Source organism: Myotis yumanensis, unplaced genomic scaffold (genome assembly GCF_028538775.1).
Source record: "Myotis yumanensis isolate MYYU_CA2020_CCGP unplaced genomic scaffold, mMyoYum1.0.hap1 SCAF_1, whole genome shotgun sequence".
Classification (NCBI taxonomy): domain Eukaryota; kingdom Metazoa; phylum Chordata; class Mammalia; order Chiroptera; family Vespertilionidae; genus Myotis; species Myotis yumanensis.
The window spans coordinates 86,010,281-86,028,391 of record NW_027223752.1 but is presented as its reverse complement, the minus strand read 5'-3'; the positions used below and the strand labels follow the sequence as shown (position 1 = coordinate 86,028,391).

The 18,111-nt window shown below is 41.8% G+C and overlaps 1 pseudogene; it reads left to right on the top strand.

Moving 5' to 3' along the window:
- Positions 1–17,347: 17,347 nt before the first annotated feature.
- LOC139000612 (small nucleolar RNA SNORA73 family) lies at positions 17,348–17,537 on the top strand (annotated as a pseudogene).
- The last annotated feature ends 574 nt before the right edge of the window (positions 17,538–18,111 follow it).

Below are 18,111 nucleotides of genomic sequence, written 5' to 3'. Positions count from 1 at the left end.
CATCAGACCATTAAACTCAACACATGATATATGTCTTAAATTTATTAAAATATGGTATTTTCCAGAAAAGGTAAAGCAAAAATAAGTGACCTATGATAGATTATGTCACAGGATAGCACAAGAGAAGGATGAGATTTTCTTTTTGATCTAACCCTAATCCTCACTTTAACTTGAAGCCACCAAAAGTGTGATTATGAGTGAATATGTTAGCATCCAGATATACACTCAGTGGCTAAATTATTATGACCTCCTGACATTTGTAGGCAAATTAGCTATAATTTCCCACTGAAGTTGCTAGAGGGCCAGATCATTATAAACGTCTGAATAGCACAACATACCTAAGTATCGTTGCTGATCAAGTTCATCCTATCATGTTGATGGCGTATCCCAATGGAGATGGCTTCTTCCAATAAGACAATGCGCCATGCCATGGTGCTCGTATTGTGCAGGAGTGGTTTCAAGAACATGAGGGAGACTTTACCTTGCTTCGGTGGCCCCCACAATCACCAGATCTCAATCCAATTGAGCATTTGTGAGACGAAGTTATAAGAGCCATCAGGCAGCTGGTTCCACAACCATCAAATCTCACAGAACTGGACAGTGCTATTCATCAGACATGGTGTCAGATTCCTTGCATCAGCTTTCAATATCTCATGGAGTCAATGCCAAGAAGTATCGCTGCAGTATTGAAGGCAAAAGGTGGCCCAACAAAGTATTGATGGGGTGGTCATAATAATCTGGCCACTCAGTGTATATATAATGTGTACTGGGAAAAACTATATGGAAAGGTAGTAGGGCACAGTGGTTATGAGACTGGTGACAGCCTGCCTAGTTTGGAATCCTAGCTCAGTCACTCACTAGCTAAATGATTTTGAGTAAGTTGCTTAATCTGTCAGTGTCTCAATTTCCTCATATGTGAAAAGAAAACATTAACAGAAGACTAAGTATACAATAAATATTCTCTATTATAGCCATACAATTGGAATTAAAACTAACCATACAATGCCGTTCTTAACCATACACCAACCCCTCAGCAAGATGCATTCTTTGTCTTTGGTCTCCTGTGTTTTTTTACTCATTTAACTGCTAGAATATTTATGATTTTAAGAAGGTACTGTATGTATCTTAATATGACATTTAATATGACAAACTGATTTTAAACCAAAGATATTGTATATTCCAATTTTTAGTGCTTGACATATACCAAATACAGTAGTTAAATATTTAACCCTATTATTTATTATTCTACACTACATATAAGAAAACGAGGCCCAGAGGAGTGATCCCAGGTGCCCCAGCTAATAAGAGCCAGAGCCAGAGCCAGGATTTAAACCCAAGTCTGCTTACTCTGTCCTCTCTCTCTTATAGTAAAGCTCTGTGGGAACATGTGGAGTGACAGTCTAGTAAATACACACAAGTGACAGTCTAGTAAATACACACAAGGTACCACCATCTTCTATGAATAAGATTTCTACACTTGAAGTGGGAGAATCTGCCTGAATCAATATTATTTAACACAAAGCCATAGTTTTCTGAGAAAAAAGAAATGCATGAAAAAATAAGAAAATATTCAGATGGCCCACTTTACTGCCATTGTTCTGTGTGTATGTTTTGGTGTTTTTTTGTTTGTTTGTTTTTGTGTTTTAATGTTAATATCACCTGGCTAAAGGCAACTTGTCAATTGTATAGAAAATAACAGGTCAATTGATGATGCATTCATGTAGCCAGCTTAGGATGCAAATTATTTAAGATTCTATGAATACTAATTTAAAAAGAATAGAGAAAACCCTATGATAATCATCTGTTTTGTTAGGCTCAACATTTCACGGGATTACAGCAACTTCTGGCCAGGTCTGAATCCAAACTGCAGCTTCAGCAGCAATGGCAGTTGAATTGTAGTCTGGGGTCCCACAGCCATGCTGGGCTTTCTCCAGGCAGGACACTGGGGGACAGTCCTCACAGCATACAGTACAGGCAGCAGAAACAAGTTCTGCTCTCCGCTGTGTTCCTCTAGGCAACAGCCCCAAGGCCCTCCATTCATTCTCCTTGCAGTGTCTGACAAGCCTTCTTGAACACTACAAACTAATTGCATAGCACCTAAACTATCAAATGGCCTCAACAACTTTAAACTTTCAATACATTCACAACAAAAAAAGCCCTTGCAGTTGTCTTTCTGTTCTGAGTGCCTTTAATACAATTCATCAACAGACAGTTTTCTTCTCCAGGTTGAATGAAAAAATAAAATAAAATAATAAAATCACTCTAGTTTCTTCTGGTTCTACACTAAAACATCCCAGAGGGTATAAACTCAAGATTGCTTCACAAATCCTACACAATTTTATGGATGATGAACAACCCTGTGGAAAATAAATTATGATAGTCAGCTAGGAAATGGAAAATGTCTAAAAATTTCTAAAAATAATGATTACATTTCTCCGCTGTTTGACACATAGCCATTTTTGCAGAAGCACAGAGTCAGTGTTAGGAAGGCTGTGGTGAAGCTGTTCTTTCTGCTCTTCCCTCACCTGAGACATAGGGAACAAGTAGCCTTCAATTTCATATCCTGCAATAGTTCATCTTGCCTCCTCTCTCCCAAATCAATCTCTCATGATTTCTCTGTCTTGGCAACAAAAATACCATTACCACCCATTGCTCTTCCTTCCTGTAAAAACTAGAGCATGTTTCTGCATATTTAAATATGTGAGGTTACCTCTGGCTGGTGTGGCATCAGCCCACGGACAAAAATGTCATGGGTTTGATTCCTGGTCAAGGGCACGTAGCTGGGTTGCAGGTTTGATCCCTGGCCCTGGTGTGGGCCTGTGGAGAGGCAACAAATTGATGTGTCTCTCACACATCAACGTCTCTCTCTCTCCCCTCTCCCTCCCTCATTCACTTCCACGCTTTCTAAAAATCAATGGAAAAAATATTCTTAGGTGATTATTAACAACACAATAAATACCTGAGGTTTAATGTATTGCTTTCCTCAAAAAATAGTGTGTCTGTTATGATGCTTTATTGAAAATATATCTGAAAAAAACCTTTTGTTTATTTTTTCTCACAGTAAGGTGAAGCACATTAACACACGCTGAAAAGTTTTTGAAAATATTGAAAATGTAAACTCTTTATTATGTTTTAAAATAGGACTTGAACTTTTCTTGCTTAACACTTGTTTAATTGATGCTATTTTTCTATTGTGTTTTCTCTTTATTTTACCTCTTCTGAGGTATCTTGTACCTAAAGAATAATTTCTTATGAAAAATAATTTTGTGTACTGTGTACAAAAATGATTTCTTTTCCCAATTTCTCTCACTCCTGCCTGTTATCTATCTTGTACACTGCCAGTGTCTATATAAGTAAAGATATCTCCTGTTAGTTACCAGTGATTTTCAACCTTTTTCATCTCATGGAACATATAAACTAATTACTAAAATTCTGTGGCAGCACCAAAAAATATATTTTTGCTGATCTAACAAAAAATAGGTTTAGTTTTTATTCATTCACACCAGACAGCTGTTGTCTTGGCTGTTGTCATTTTTTATTTGACAATCTAAGGGAAAAGAAGTCAGTGCCCCTGACTAAGAAGTCAGATATTGCATGTTTTCAAAATTCTTGTGGCACATAAATTGAAAATCACTGCATTATACTATCTCTGTCACATTCTCTTGCAAAGAACCTTATACATAGAAGGCGGTGCACTTTTTTTTACAATTTTTAATTGGAGTGGATCGTGCAAGGGGGAAACTCTTTCATCATGAGGGGCTCAATCTTTCAAAAGCCCAGGAAGAGGCTAGACAGAACACTACTGACTACAAAATAAAGAAAAGAAGCAGTACAAAGACAGAATTAAGTAAAGGCTTTAATATTTGGTAAAGGAAAGCAAGCTTAGTCTGGGGTAATTTTTCATAATAAACAGTAAAAGATTTATTTACCAAAGCCTAAAGATACACTGTATAAGTAGACCTTGTGTTAACAAATGCAAGCACAGAACGTGACTGAGCTACACTTCCTTCTACTTGCATTTGTGCCACTTTGTTTGTTGTGCAGATATTTTCTGATATGATCTTCTGGAGTCATTCTTTGGATCTGAGAGATTACTGATCTCTGCTGCACCAAAATGCACTTTGATTCTTTGTCATTAATGGACAATTACTCTAGTTATTTCACTGGCCATTTGCATATGTTCTTTAACGTAATGTTAGTGTTTTTCCAAAATTTTATGAAATTTATCTAAGAATGTGGTCCTTCTGAATACTAGCAACTGCTAATAATAGAAATCTTTTATGCAATCCTCCCATATTTACTAAAAGACAAGGGGCTATTTAAAAACAAAATAACCCTTAAATTCTTTTTTTTAAATATTTTTAAAACATCATGTAAAATCCAAGATGGCAACAGGGTAATGAAGTGAGCATTACAGCCTCTTCTGATTTCACCTCAGGTTTCTAAAATACAATCAATTTACAGCAAACATGCACTGCGCTGTAGATAGTGTTCTTAGGAAAGTGCTGCAATATAGAAATTTGATGAGAGGATACGATGACAAATGTGTGCTCTGGTTTTGAAGCATGTAGATTTTAATTTTTTTTGCAGACATCTTTTGAATTTCTTAAAAAAATTTAAATTCTTTATTGTTTAAAGTATTACATATGTCTCCCTTTCCTCCCATTGACCTCTCCCTGGCCACTGCCACCCCCCAGCACATGCCCTTACCCATTACTGTCTGTGTCCATTGGTTAGGCTCATATGCCTGCATACAAGTCCTTTGGTTGACCTCCTACCCCCACCCATTACCCTGCCTTCCCTCTGAGGTTTGACAGTCTCTTCAATGCTTCTATGTCTCTGGGTCTGTTTTTGTTCATCAGTTTATGTTGTTCATTATATTCCCCAAATGAGTGAGGGTCATGTGATATTTCCCTTTCTCCAACAAGCTTATTTCGCTTAACATAATGCTTTCCAGGTCCATCCATGCTGTTGCAAATGGTAATAGTTATTTTTCTTTTTACAGCAGCATAGTATTCCATTGAGTAGATGTACCAAGGCTTTTTAATCCACTCATCTGCCGATGAGCACTTAGGCTGTTTCCAAATCTTAGCTATTGTAAATTTTGCCTTACATTCTTTTTATCTATCTATCTATCTATCTATCTATCTATCTATCTATCTATCATCTATCTATCTATCTATCTATCTATCTTCACCAGAGGATATTTTTCCATTGATTGATTGATTTCTTTCTTTAGAGAGAGTGGAAGAGGGAGAGGGAAAGACAGAGAGAAATATCAATGTGAAAGAAACACATGGATTGGTTGCCTTCTGCATGCTTCCAACCAGGGCTGGGAACCTGCAAACCAGGTACATGCCCTTGACTGGAATCGAACCTGGGACCCTTTAGTCCACAGGTCAATGCTCTATCCACTAAGCCAAACCAGCTAGGGCTAAACCCTAGGTTATTCTCTTTGATTTTCTGTATTACATCATTTTTCTATATATGTAATGTATAAGATGTGGCAAAAGTAGGTTTACAGTTGTATGTGAAACAGTTTATTTTTGTATTTTTTTATTAATTATTGTATTATTTTCCATACAAACAAGTGTAAACCTACTTTTGCCCAATCTTGTATAGTCAGTGGTCTTAGCTAGGGTATTCCATAACTCATACGGTGACAGTTTGGTACAAAATCATGTCCTCTTTAGAATATTTTTCTTTAAAAATTAATTATTTGTAATTCTTTTTAAAAAGTGTAAATGAAAGAAAAATGCTAGTTTTTATCTTATCTCACAGTTTATATATCTCATAGTGAAATGGGTTTCTTAAAACTTGAACTTTGTGGTAACTTTTAGAAAATTTAACCAAGAAATTTACTTAACTTTCCAAATGTTGGCATTACTGGGAAAACATTATATATTAAAGTTTGTTTACTTTATTGGGCTTTGTTTATATTACTTGTTTTCTTTTCACTCCTTATTCTGCAATATTTGATAATTTATATAATATTTTGATACAAAATTTTTGGACTGGAACATGTGGTGTTCCCCTGGGCAGAATGGCTTCCCCAGATTCTTTGTCCGTTGAAGTGGAAAAATGAAAGCATGGATGGAAGATGGTATATCAAAGGTAGAAATTTATTGAAGAATAAGCACAGACTCCCTCATGGGGAGGGGGAAAGGGTCCCACCGAGTTCCTTTTTCCCTGGTTTACAAAGGCTGCAGTTTTTGTGCCTCAGTAGCCCCTCTGATTGGCCACTATTCCTCTTTGATTTGGTCACTATAGCAACTCTTGAGCTCAAAGGTCAAACCTCACATGGGACATGTGAGGCCCTCCTTCTTTATTTTGTAAATATAGACCTTTGGCTACTCCCAGTTCCCTTGTATTATGGAAATGTAACTTTCTGCAGCTCGGTAGTCTGTACTTTTTCCATGAACCCCTTTACTTTTTTAAAAATTCTCTAAACCTGCCTATTTCACCTCTAAAATTTCTATTTCAACTTTATAATAATATTATCAAAATTTACATGCAGTAATTCATCACCCCACTTCAGATCTGAATATGACTAATATCATTAAATCATCTGACTTCCTTCCCTATTTTATACTCTACCTTCTGTATTCTATTCCATCCTTCCATATTCTAGTCATCTACTAAATTTGGTATTCATTGATTCTTCACTTTTTACTTTAAAAAGCTTTCTTACATGTGTAAGCTATTGCTAAGAAATATATTGTTTAAAACAGGGTGTTCCAAAAAAAATATATGGACACTTTAATAACTGACAGCCCAATTTTTGAAAATGAAATGTATTTTAATAAACACTGCCTTTTATAATTATTCAAAGTGTGTGTACACATTTTGGGGGACACCTTGTATGTTTGCTTTTGACAATGTTTTATGATAAATTTTTGGTATATTAGATGTACTCTTCTGGAACTTGCTTCCATTCATTACTAACATTTATCCATATTATTGTTCATAACTACACCTCTTCTTTAACTGGCCCATGAAAGTTTATTATTAGTCAATCATTATTGCTATTAATAATTGCTACTATTAACAATGAAGCCATGGACATGGTTTTTTATATCTACTGGGCACATGCCAAGTGATTTCTAGATCAATATCTACAAGTGGAATTATGGAAAACAGAGTATGCACATGATCAAATTTACAAGATAATATTAAACTATTTTCCAAAATTGTTAAACCAATTTACACATTTACTGGTGATTTATGAAGATTCACATAGCTCTATCAACAGTTGGTATTGTCAAACCTATACATTTTATCTATTTAGTGGGTGTAATATTATGTTTCTCATTTTAAATTATATTTCACTGATTACTAATAAGATTTAACATATTTTTGTTGATTATTTTCCATTATTGTTTCATCTACTAAAGTATGGTTATTCATTTTTTTGTGCTTTTTTTCTTTTTTTTATCTTCACCTGAGGATATGTTTATTGATTTGAGAGTGAGAGGAAGAGAGAGAGAGAGAGAGAGAGAGAGATCCATTGATGTGAGAGAGAAACATCGATAGGTTGCCTCCAGAATGAGCACTGACAAAGGATTGAATCTGAAACCTAGGTATGTACCTGATCAAGTATCACACACACAACCTTTGTGGTATATGGGAGGATGTCCAATTACCTGCCAGGGCTGTGCTTTTTATTTCTATTAAAGGGACTTTCCTATTGACTTGGAAATCTTCATATGTTAGGTGACTAATTTTACCCTGGCAATTTGGACCTTGTATAATTATTTTGGTGTCTTTTGATAAATAGAACTTGTTGATTTTAAGATAGTTACATTTATCAATCTTTTTGTGGTTGAAACTTTTTTGTGTCTTGTTTAGGAAGTTCTACCTCTTATGAAGGTCAAAGGTATTTTCCTTTATATTCTAAACATGTTAAAATGTACCATTCACTTTATGTCTGTAATTTTTCTGGGATTAATTTTTCTGTGTAATGAAAGTAGAAAAATCTATTTTTTTTTTCAGTTTGGAAAAGTAATACTCCAGCACTTAAATAGTTCCCCTTTTATAATAAGATCTCTAATATCACATTCATTAGATTTTGAATTTTTATGTATGTGATGAGCTATTTCTGAACTCTCTATTCTCTCTTTTTAGTCATTTTTTCTATATTTATAGCAATACATTATTTACTAAGCACCTCTATATATAAAACCCTAATATGCAAATAGACTGAATGGTGGAACAACCAAACAATCAGTCTCTATGATATGCGCTGATCACCAGGGGTCATGTGTGGAACATGGCAGGTGTCGGCAGCCATGGCAAAGCATAGAACATGGCGAGTGTCGGCCGCAGGTGGATGGTGGAGCAGGTGAGTGGGGGTGCCAGACCAAGGTGGGGCGCTGGTCGCTGTCAGTGGGGTAAGCCTCTGGTGGTTACTGAAAATTCTTTGCTCCCATGCCCACGGTCCTGCCCGGCACTTACACCTGCTGCCGATTGCTCAGTGCTGTCAGTGGGTGCCAGCGGCAGCTGCTGGCCCTGATCACCCCTCAGGGCTTCTCCACTTCCCCCTGGTCCTGAGGAGTGATTGGGGCTGGTGGACGCCTCTCTCTCCCACTGCCGGCGCCAGCCCCACTCACACCTGGAGCCAGTGCCAGAGATGCCGCTTACACATGCTGCCAGCGCTGGTTCTGCTCACAGCTGCTGCTGGAGCTGGCCCCAATCACTTCGCACCATCAGCAGGTGCGAGCAGGGCTGGTGCTGTCAGCTTGTGGGAGCAGCAGTGATGAGAGAGGGGCTGCCAGCAGTCAGGGGAACAGGGGCAGCGGTGGGAGGGACCGGGCAGGGTTGCGAAGGATGGGTCGAGACCTGCCCCTGTGCCCACCGCAGCCTTGTGGCCCACAGTTCCTTTCATGGTGCACAAATTCATGCATTGGGCCCTTAGTCTTAATATATAAAAAGGCAAGCCCCTTTACTTCCTTCTCCTCTACCTTCCCTCTTCCTCTCCCTATTCTTCTCTTTAGAAAAATTCTGTGTATTCATGGACCTTTGTTCTTTCCTGGAAATGTTAAAATAGAATAATAAATCCCTTGGAAATGCTGCTGGAAGTTGATTAAATTGCCTCAAGTCTATAAGATCCATTTGGAGACAAATTATATCTTTAAATATTGAGGCCTTCTTATCTACAAACTTGTTATATCTCACCATTTACATATTTTATTACATAGATTCATTGGTACTTTATATTTTGTGGATATAATAGTATATTTTGTATATTTGTATTTATAATAATTTATTCAACAATTTCTAATTGAGTCCCCACAATGTGTCAGTTATTGTTTTAAATGCATAGAACAGAATAGTTAAAAAAATTAAGAAAGTAAACAGAATTTTGACAATATTATATCACCTTCTTTTGGCCTCTATGTTTGCTTTCTAAGAGATCTGTTAATATTTGAATTGGCTATTTTTGTAGATTATTGTTAATTTATCTTCTCTGTATCTTCAATTTCACTACAACATCTACACTTTTTTCTAAAATTCTTTCTTGGTACATTCTGTGCTTTTTGTATATGTTATTACATCTCTGTTGAGCTCTAAAAATTTCCAGCCATTATTCTATTCTAATGGCTGCTTTAAGCCAATTTAGCCAACAATCTACACTAATAAAAGAGAAACATGCTAATTAGCGTATGACCGCTACCCTTCCCATTGGCTAATCAGCATATCCCTTATACAAATTAACTGTCAGCCAAGATGGCAGCCGGCAGCCATGCACTGAAGCGAACAGGGAGGTTTGCTTGCTACAGTGACTGCGGACCCCAACGTTCCCCGCCTAACTTGCCAGCCTCTCAGCTGCAACTCTAAGCAACTATGTTGCAAATATAGAAGCTAAACAAAACCCCAGAAACCGGCTGACAGGCTTCAGCCAGCGTGACTGCAACATTGTATCAATGTTTTCAGCAGTGAGGCCTCAGAGCTAAAGCTGGCCCAAAATAAAAAAAGAAAAAAAAAAGAAAAAAAGGAGCTGTTGGGAGCTTCAGTCACCCGCCAGCTTGATAACGGCCCTCAGCCCCTCACCCAGACTGGCCAGGCACCCCAGTGGGGACCCCCACCCTGATCCAGGACACCCTTCAGGGCAAACCAGCCGGCCCCCACCCATGCACCAGGCCTCTATTCTATATAGTAAAAGGGTAATATGCCTCCGGGCACCAGATCAGCAGAGCAGCGAGGCTCCAGGCACCGGGATCAGCGTGACAGGGGGCAGCGCCCAAACCCCCTGATCGCCCTGCGGCTCTGTGAGTGACAGGGGGCGGGGCCACAACCTCCCTATCCGCCCTGCTCTGTTCCTGACAGGGGAAGGCGCCCCAACCCCCTGATCAGCCCTGCTCTGTGCCTGATAGGGGGGAGCTCCCCAACCCTCTGATCACCCTGCGGCTCTGTGTGTGACAGGAGGGAGCTCCCCAAACCCCTGATCGCCCTGCGGCTCTGTGTGACAGGGTGCGGCGCCCCAACCCCCCCCCCCCCCCCACGGGCCCTGCTCTGTGTGTGACAGGGTAGAGCCATAACCTCTCCTTCGGCCCTGCCCTGAGTGTGACAGTGGCGGTGCCCCAACCCCCTGATCGGCCCTGCTCTGTGGGTGATAGAAGGTGGCGCCCCAACCCCCCTCCACTGGCCTTGCTCTGTGTGTTACAGGGTAGAGCCATAACCTCCCCATTGGCCCTGCCCTGAGTGTGACAGGGTGCAGCGCCCCAACCTCCTGATCCGCCCTACTCTGTGTGTGACAGGGGTTGGTACCCCAACTCCCCTATCGGCCCTACTCTGTGAGTGACAGGGGACAGCACCCCAACCCCCTGATTGGCCCTGCTCTGTGAGTGACAGGGTAGAGCCATAACCTCCCCATTGGCCCTGCCCTGAGTGTGACAGGGTGCAGCGCCCCAACCTCCTGATCCGCCCTGCTCTGTGTGTGACAGGGGGTGGTGCCCCAACTCCCCTATCGGCCCCACTGTGTGAGTGACAGGGGGCAGCACCCCAACCCCCTGTTTGGCCCTGGTCTGTGCGTGACAGGGGGTGGCACCGCAACCTCCCCATCGACCCTGCCTTGAGTGTGACAGGGGGCGGTGCCTCAACCCCCCAATCGGCCCTACCCTGAGCATGACTGAGGGTGGCATTGCAACCTCCTGGTCTGCCCTGCTCTGTGCATGACAGGGGGCAGTGCCCCAACTCCCCAATCGGCCTTGCTCTGAGCCTGACCAGGGGCTGCACCTAGGGGTTGGGCCTGCCCTCTGCCACCCGGGAGCAGGCCTAAGCCAGCAGGTCATTATCTCCCAAGGGTCACAGACTGCGAGAGGGTACAGTCTGGGCTGGGGGACCCACCCCCCCGAGTGCACAAATTGTTGTGCACTGGGCCTCTAGTCTATAATAATAAAAGAGGAATATGCTAATTAGACTGGACCTCCTTCCTGACGAAGCTGGGGCTGGAGGGGAGCCAGCCCAGGTCCCGGGTGCCTGTGGGTGGCCGGAGCGAAGCCCAGGTCCTGCGTGCCTGCCAGCTGCCGGAGGGAAGCCAGCCCAGTTTCTGGGTGCCTGCCGGCAGCCGGAAGGAAGGTGCCTGGGTCTCAAGTGCCTGTTGGTGGCTGGAGGGAAGCTGCCCGGGTCCTGGGTGCCAGAGGGAAGTTGGTGCCGGCAGCCGGGGGAAGGAAGGCCTACTCTTGCATGAATTTTCATGCATCAGGCCTCTAGTCCTATATAATGAAAGCCTAATATGCAAATTGACTGAACTGCAAAATGACCAGTCACTATGTCGCACACTGACCAGCACGGGGCAGACCCTCAATGCAGGAGCTGCCCCCTGATGGTAAGTGTGTTCCCACAGGGGGAGCACCACTCAGCCAGAAGCTGGGCTCATGGCTGGTGAGCTCAGTGGCAGTGGCGGGAGTCTCTCCCACCTCTGCGGCAGCACTAAGGATATCCGACTGATGGAGTGTGGTCCTAAGCTGTCATTCAGAGATCCCCCGAGGGCTCCAAGACTGAGAGAGGGAGCAGGCTGGGCTGAGGGATGCCCCCCTGTTAAGTGCATGAATTTTGTGCACCGGGCCTCTGGTATTAATATAAACCTTGTTACCTTTACTTACAAAGGAGAAAATTGAGATAGAGAATAAATAACTTCTCAAGACTCACATTGAAATGAATTTTTAGGGGTGAAATAGGCAGGCTTAGGAAATTTTAGGAATTAAGGGGTCCATGGAAAAATCACGGGGCTACAGAGTTGCAAAACGGTAAATTTCCATAAGACAAGGGAGCTGGGAGTGGCAGAAATTACATCTCCATAAGATAAGGGAACTGAGAGTAGCAAAAAGTATACATTTACAGAATAAAGGGAAGGAAACCCCTCATTCAAAGAAAGAAGAAGAAAAGCTCAGAGGGAATAGGAGAACATAAGGGAGAAGAAGGAGGGAATCTCACATAGTTCATGTGAGACTTGAGCTCAGTAGTTGCTATAATGACCAAATCAAAGGGGAATAGTGATCAATCAGAGGGGATATTGAGGCACAAAAAGCTGCAGCCTTTTTTTAAAAAAAATATATTTTATTGATTCTCCACAGAGAAGAAGGGAGAGGGACAGAGAGTCAGAAACATGGATGAGAGAGAAACATTGACCAGCTGCCTCCTGCACGCCCCCCAGTGGGGATGTGCCTGCAACTAAGGCACACTCCCCCGACCGGAACCGAACCCAGGACCCTTGAGTCCGCAGGCCGACGCTCTATCCACTGAGCCAAACTGGTCCGGCGTTGCAGCCTTTTTAATTGTAGTGAAAAGGACTCAGTGGGACTCTTTCCCCCTCCCCACGTGGGAGTCTGTACTTGTTCTTCAATAAATTTCCATGTAAGTTATTTCAATATTTATATGTGTTGTTTCTAAAGGTTCAAAAAGTTCTATTTAATTTTTTAAAATAAATTCGGATAGTCTCTCTTTTATTCTTTTTTATTCTATATTTTTATTTCTTTAAATATTTTGCATCTATAAAATTTATTTTTCATATTTGATAATTCTGGATTCTGAATTAATTGGTTGGTTATTATGTTGGTATTTATTTCTGTTGATCCTCATTTATGGACACTTATATCTATGTTTGCTTTTTGAATTTTCATTGTTGATTTATATCTTATTGAACCACATCTGGAAGAATTCTGAGGATATAAATGGGAGACCTTTTACTCTACAGAAATCTTATATTCTGCAAGTTCCAGATTTGTTCTGACCTGGGACCACTGAGCTCCCTTTAATTGTGTGATTTTATGATTAATGCAAGAGTTTCAAGTTTTGCCCCAATCTTGCCAAGGCCCAGAGGCATAACCCCTGGATAGCAGCGCTGATGAAGGCATCTACCTCAACATAAATCTCCCTTAAAATGTCCTGCTCCATCTACCTCTGTTACTTACTGCTTTCTGCTCTAGTTTCATATGGGTACTTTTTCTCTTTTTAGAGATTTCCCTTATATTTAGCAATTAAACACAGCAATTTATTAAAAAAACATATTTGCTATACCTTATACTAAGTTCTGGTTACATTATAGCAGGATAAAGAATTCACATTCTGACCATTCTTTTGCTTTTCTGCTAGCTTTTTAAGACTCTGTTATTCAATTTGTAAACATCAATATAGGTAATAATCCTCATAAATTAATTAAGAGTAAAAAACTCTACATGTAATGCTCAACAAAATTATACCATATTGATCCAATTGGGCATTATATTGATCACTCAAATTTCTTTAAAAATTAAACCAACATATTTTTAAAAACTATTAGAAATACAGATATTAGCAGTACAGATAATTTTTCTATAATCACGAGTACAGAATTTTGGATGTAATAATCTGATTTTGAAGGTTTATTTGCATTCCAGTAGAGACATTGAGAATACATACAAATCAACAATAAATTGTTCCTGACATATTTATTAGTTTCTCTTTTCATTATTATATCTGTTTATTATTCAGAATATTACTTTTGGGGGAGCAGAATTAACTAGGATTCCAAATCGATTTAAGGACTGATTTTGAAATTTTAACTTTTTTATCTAACTATAAAAGAGTTACTATTTCAGTTGTATCTTTATAATATTTGTTGTTTAGTTTTATTTAAAGGCAAATTAAATATTTATGATTTTTATATGCATGATAAATGTGTCAGTATGAGAGTCAGGAAAAAACATGTTTGAAAACAATGACTGTTTATAGAAAACATTATCACTTTATGTCAACAAATGACCATCCTATCTAATAATAGAGAAACATGGTAATTAGCCATACCTCCGCTACCCTTCCCATTGGCTAATCAGGGCGATATGCAAATTAACTGCCAGCCAAAATGGCGGCCAGCAGCCAAGCAGCTTGAAGCTAATAGGAGGCTTGCTTGCTCCAGTGACAGAGGAAGCCAACGTTCCCCACCTGCTGCTGCCGGCCTCTAAGCTGCAACTCTAAGAAACATTGTTACAAATATAGAAGCTAAACAAGACCCCAGAAACCTGCTATCAGCCAGCCGGGATCTTAGAGCTGGAGTTGAAACAGTGTTTCAATTATGGAACTCAAACAAACCAGATACCTGCTTTCAGCAGCCAAGGCCTCAGAGCTGGAGCCAAGCCTCAGAGCTAAAGCTGGCCAAGAATAAAAAAAAAAGAAAAAAGGAGTGGTTGGGAGCTTCAGTCACCCGCCAGCCTGAAAACAGCCCTCAGTCCCTCACCCAGACTGGCCAGGCACCCCAGTAGGGACCCCCACCCTGAAGGGGGTGTGACCAGCTGCATACAGCCATCAGCCCCTCACCCAGGCTGGCCAGGCACCCAAGCGGGACCCCCACCCTGATCCAGGACACCCTTCAGGGCAAACCAGCCGGCCCCCACCTGTGCACCAGGCCTCTCTCCTATATAGTAAAAGGGTAATATGCCTCCCGGCACCGGAATCAGCGGAGCAGCAAGGCCTCCCAGCACCAGGATCAGCGGAGCCGCGAGGCCTCCCGGCACCGGGGTCAGCATGACAAGGGGCAGCGCCCAAACACCCTGAAAGCCCTGCGGCTCTGTGTGTGACAGGGGGCGGGGCCACAACCTCCCTATCCGCCCTGCTCTGTTCATGACAGGGGAAGGCTCCCCAACCCCCTGATCAGCCCTGCTCTGTGCCTGATATGGGGGAGTTCCCCAACCCCCTGATTGGCCCTGCTCTGTGTGTGACAGGGTGCAGCTCCTTAACCCCCCACCCCACCCCCAAGGGCTCTGCTCTGTGTGTGACGGGGTAGAGCCATAACCTCCTCATTGGCCCTGTCCTGCGTGTGAGAGTGGCGGCGCCCCAACCCCCTGATCGGCCCTGCTCTGTGGGTGATAGAGGGTGGCGTCCCAACCCCTCCCCCCCGACGGGCCCTGCCCTGTGTGTGATGGGGTAGAGCCATAACCTCCCCATCGGCCCTGCCCTGAGTGTGACAGGGTGCGGTGCCCCAACCCCCTGATCTGCCCTGCTCTGTGTGTGACAGGGGGCGGTGCCCAACTCCCCTATCAGCCCTACTCTGTGCGTGACAGGGGGGGAGCTCCCCAACCCCCTGATCGACCCTGCTCTGTGTGTGACAGGGTACAGAGCCCCAACCCCCCTGATGGGCCCTGCTCTGTGTGTGACAGGGAGTGGCGCCGCAACCTCCCCATCGACCCTGCCTTGAGTGTGACAGAGGGTGGTGCTCCAACCCCCCAATCAGCCCTTCCCTGAGCGTGACTGAGGGTGGCATCGCAACCTCCCAATCCGCCCTGCTCTGTGCATGACAGGGGGTGGCGCCCCAACTCCCCAATTGGCCCTGCTCTGAGCCCGACCAGGGGCTGCACCTAGGGGTTGGGCCTGCCCTCTGCCACCCGGGAGCAGGCCTAAGCCAGCAGGTAGTTATCTCCTGAGGGGTCCCAGACTGCGAGAGGGCACAGGCCGGGCTGAGAGACGCCCCCTCCCCCCCGAGTGCACAAATTTTTGTGCACCGGGCCTCTAGTTTAAAATATAATTATAATTAATCTGATGTAAATAATCTAGTGTAACAGTGTCCTCCTTCTATGCATACTGTGCATAGGCATAGTACCTTACCTACAGTCAAAATGTCCTAACAGTTTAAATATAATAGAAATAATTATTGAGAAGCCTTTCACTTGTCCCTGTGCCCAAAATATCTCCAAATAAGGATTGAGCAATATCAACCATCTCAAAAACTTCTAGGCCAGTGCATTTATTTTTCACATGACCAATTTTTGCTCAAGAGATAAAACTGCATTGTATGGATAGGTGAATGGTTCATTTGCTTTAAGAAGGAATTTAGATATCTTGCATAAAAGAAGTAAGAATTAGTATACATGACAGATTACTTTGAGAGCTCACTGTAAAATACGGTTTTCAGTCACTGCCACCATGCTATGCTTTCCAAAGCCAAACAGACAGATGGGCTTTTATGATTTTCTTGACTCTGTATATTTGTTGATAATTCTTGTAATTAATTTTTAATCTGAAGACTTGTATAGCAATACTTGGGGATTTAACAAACCAAACTTGTATTAATGAAGTACAAACTGTCCAAATAGTCTTCCTATATCAAACTTCACTGAGCAGTAATAAATTTTTATCCTGCTCAAGGGCTAATTCCAAAACATCTTGGAAACAAGATCCTTCACAATGCTCACCAAATATAAAGGTGAATTCAATGTATTAAATCAACATTTAAAAACTCTCTTTCTTGAAACAGGAATACTATTATTAAAAGGTTACTTATTAAATACTGAGTCTTAATTCCATACTTACAATAAGTTATTAAGAAACCCACTAGAAATGTCAATATTTCATAACATTAGACCATTTTCATACCTATTTTCACATATGCATTGTGTATTCTGGCCTCCCTTCTCCAGTCAGAAACAGAAATTTTGGCCTGGCTGGGTGGCTCACTCGGTTGGAGCATCATCCCATACACTAAAAGGTTGCAGGCCTGGTTCCTAGTTAGGGCACATACCTAGGTTCTGGGTTTGATCCTGGGTTGGGAAGCAATCAATTTATGTTCCTTTCTTATCTCTCTCTCTCTCTCTCCCTCTCCCTCTCTCTCTCTATGTATCTCTCTCTCTCTCTCTCTCTCTCTCTTTCCCTTCCCCTCTCTCTCTAAAATCAATAAAAAACATATCCTCAGGTGATGATTAAAATCATTTCTTAGAAATGAGAAATTCCATAGTTTTTTCCAATGTCATGAATAATTGGTGTTCAAAACATAAACGCACTATTATGCTTCCTACACTCATAATTCATGATCAAGTTCCTTTTGAGAAGATACTTGTCATGTTAATTAAAAAAATAACAATAATGAAGGGCCTCACCTCCAACATGGATGCCCCCGGAGGTCACTCTCCCTGGAGGTTCTGTCCAGGTGGCCTAGGGGAGCACAGGTACTGTCCCTTTCCACAACATTGGCGTGAAAGCTGGACCTTGAGCCTGCACCTGCGTATTCCTACAGCTTCTCAGAGTTATGTGGACAATGGCTGAGGAGACAAACCATGCAAGAAACATCTAGGGGAAGATAAAAAAAGACACACCACCTCCTCAGCTATGTGCCAACCACTGTACTAAAGGCTGCTCAAACATGATCTCATTTAATGCTTACAGCGCTCTTAATTACCTTTATTTTACAAAGGAGAAAATTGAAAACTAAAGAGGATATGCATCTTGCCAAAACTCACATCATCAGAAAATGTCAGAAACAGAACTAAAATTTCCGTGTGTTGTATACAAGCCCTGCCTCTCTCAGAGCCTATGGGTGAACATGGCTTAACATGCAGTACATTAGCAAATGTAATACACATTCCCATATAGTATGAAGTATACATGCTCTCCAATCAGTTAGTTCACAATTTAAGTTACATTTATCATAAACTGCAAGACACCTATTGGGGGGGAGGGGGGAGAGGAGGCTCATTTTGTGACAGATCCAATAATGTGAGTGGATTTTAGTTGTTTTCCTAAACCTTGAAGAGAGCTTGGGAAAATGGGATAGATATGATTTGTCAGATGGACAATGAGAGATCCAAGGGGTAAAGAGAAACCATTCACCCTAGCCACCTTTTTTATTTCTTTTCTCTTATTCTT